General features: G+C 36.5%; 1 pseudogene; it reads left to right on the top strand.

The window, feature by feature from the left end:
- The first annotated feature begins 662 nt into the window (after positions 1-662).
- On the top strand, positions 663-2225 carry LOC114170287 (annotated as a pseudogene).
- Positions 2226-2937: the final 712 nt, after the last annotated feature.

The following is a 2937-nucleotide window of genomic DNA, read 5'->3' on the forward strand; positions in this document are numbered from 1 at the left end:
TAATTATGTTTACCCATCAAATTAAATGAGTTTACTTTTGATAATTAATCACTTAAATACGAATGGGAGATAAAGGAAAGAAATATAATAAATTTACATATATATTGGTGAAACCATTTCCTTCCCATCATTAATACCGGTGACAATCACAGAAACAAGGTTAATTTAATAGTGGGTCAGTTTTTTTCAGAAGTTGGCTGACAAAAAATTATAAAACTAGGCGAAATCGGTTGAACCAAAACGATATCTAAACAGAGTCATGAGGATTGATACCATTTTTTATGACTCATGGCAACTTTACCTTAAAGTTACTAGAGGACTTATGACCACTTTTTTTGCTTAGAAAAGAGAAACTTCTGAAACTCCTAACGACTTTGCTACTTTAATTATTTAGGCAGAAATCGTCTTCATTCATAGGATTTCACAAGTAAAGTCGTTAAGAACCAGTACGACGTGAACCTAATTTATAATAAGCTGGTATAGTATGTTGTTCAAAACCGATCCAGAATCGAAAAAAAAAAAAAAAACCCAGAAACAACATTGGAATCATTCCGGAATCTGTTCAGTCTTTTGCATTTGGGATGCTAACAGAGAAAATAATAACTAAAGGTAAAGTCAAGCACCACCTAACCAAAAACGTTCATATAGATAAATAAATATATATGCAGAGCGGTGGAAATTTCAAGGAAGTGCAACACCACCAAGATCGTAAAAATGGGGATCTAAATCAAATTGGATCAGTTTGGTTCAACCTAGAAGGTCCAAGATATCACACAAAGCTTTTTTAAATATCGATCTAAACATAAATGCACCTGTTTTGTCCAATATTATTTCTTCTAATATTCATATAAATATATATGTTAACGAAAGGCGTGCATAACCAGTAGCATATCCTTGGCGGATAAGGAACTGCACATTGTTGTGTTTCCATGGCTAGCTTTTGGACACCTTGTCCCATTTTTGGAGCTTGCAAAGCTCATAGCTCAAAAGGGTCACAAAATTTCCTTCATTTCCACACCTAGAAACATCCATCGCCTCCCTAAACTACCTGAAAGTTTGAAACCTTGGTTGAATCTGATAGAATTCCCACTTCCCCACGTTGATGAACTCCCTGAAAATGCAGAGAACACAATGGACATTCCTCAGCACTTGGGTCGATATCTCTCCCAGGCTTATGATGCGCTTGAAGAACCTTTAACTAAATTTCTGGAGAAGAGCACCCCGGATTGGGTCATATGCGACTTTGCACCACACTGGTTGCCCCCATTGTCTTCCAAACTAGGTATCCCATGTATATTTCTTTCCATTTATGCTGCATGTGCAACGTCTTTTGCTTTGGAGTTGTTTAAGGGAAACAAGAGTATGCAATCTCCGGAAGCCAAACTTTTGCTCGGGGTGCATCAGAGGAACGAAGTGGATCAGAGTTCCAAGCCTAAGGAAGTGAATCGGTTCTTCGAAACCCTGAAAGGTGCTCAAGTTATCGCTACAAGAAGCTGCATGGAGATTGATGGTGAGTTTGTCAAATCGCTTGAAAGTTCATCAGGGAAGTTGGTAATTCCAATTGGGTTGTTGCCACCTTCGCCAGAAGATAACAATGACCACAACTGGCACACTATCCTTAATTGGTTAGATAAATGGGAAAAGGGGTCAGTGATCTATGTAGCATTTGGAACTGAAGTCCCAATGAGTGATGAAGACTTCACTAAAATTGCTATGGGATTAGAATTGTCTGGTTTTCCTTTTTTTGGAGTGTGAAGAATAAAAGCCAAAACACTTCAGGTGGTAGTGATGAGTCACAGGATTGGATTGAGAATGAGTCAAAAAGGGGAATGATGTGGAGAAGATGGGCACCTCAGTCCAGGATTTTAGCACACAAATCTGTTGGAGCATACCTCACTCACTGTGGTTGGGGCTCAGTGATTGAGGGTCTCCAAGTTGGGTGCCCTCTTGTTATGTTGCCCTACCAGTATGATCATTGGCCGATTTCTAAGCTTATGGAGGAGAAGAGGGTAGGGCTTAAAGTACACAGAAATGAGCATGATTACCAGTTCACTAGGGATTCAGTGGCCAAGGCAGTGAGATCAATAATGTTGGAAGAGGAAGAAAAATGTTCTAGAAGTGAAGCACAAGAGATGAGTAAGATAGTTGGAGACAAACAACTGCACCAAAAATATGTGAATCAATTTGTTGATTACATGAAAATGAACAGGCCTAGTTATAAGTAGTATAATGGCAAGTTGAATAATTAAAGGAAAACTTTGGTTGCTCTAAGAGTTAGCTTATCTAAGAGCAACTCAGTCCAACCTAGAACGAACCAAAAGCCTACCTATCTTTACAATGATTTTCCTATATTAGTTATGTATTCGTTTTTCTTAAATATTGTCAGTTTTCACTTCAAGAATAATTTTTTTTTATTTGGGTTGTTTGTCGTTCTGTGGATTTCATAAATTTGTCGCATTTGATGTGTTTAAATGTAGTGAATGAATTTAGACATACTAGAGACTAGTTATCTTACGAAGCTTATCATTATATTGTTCTTACTTAAAACTTAGTAGTCTTTTATGTTTTTTGTAACGTAATCTGGAATAAGTAATTAAAAAACAATATGTAAAAACATTCTTAATCACCTATATTATATGGTGAAGATGAACTTCTCCCATCAGTTAAATCTATCATTGGGTATGTTCTAATATCAACATGGAAACACACATAACGTGTTGGGGTTGGAATAAACTTAAATGGGTAGTTATATTGGAAGTTAATGTGTTAGCGGTTGCAGTTTTATGGGTAAATAATGTGTTATTCATTTTTGTCTGTTTTTAAAACAACGATCAGGAGTTTATTGTATGGCTGATGGTCATTATTGTGTCATAGTAAGTAGTTAGTAAGACTTGGAAAAAAAAAAAGCCAAATGTGAGTTTATAAACTGTATTGTTG

The sequence above is a fragment of the Vigna unguiculata genome, chromosome 11 (genome assembly GCF_004118075.2).
Source record: "Vigna unguiculata cultivar IT97K-499-35 chromosome 11, ASM411807v1, whole genome shotgun sequence".
NCBI classification, from domain to species: domain Eukaryota; kingdom Viridiplantae; phylum Streptophyta; class Magnoliopsida; order Fabales; family Fabaceae; genus Vigna; species Vigna unguiculata.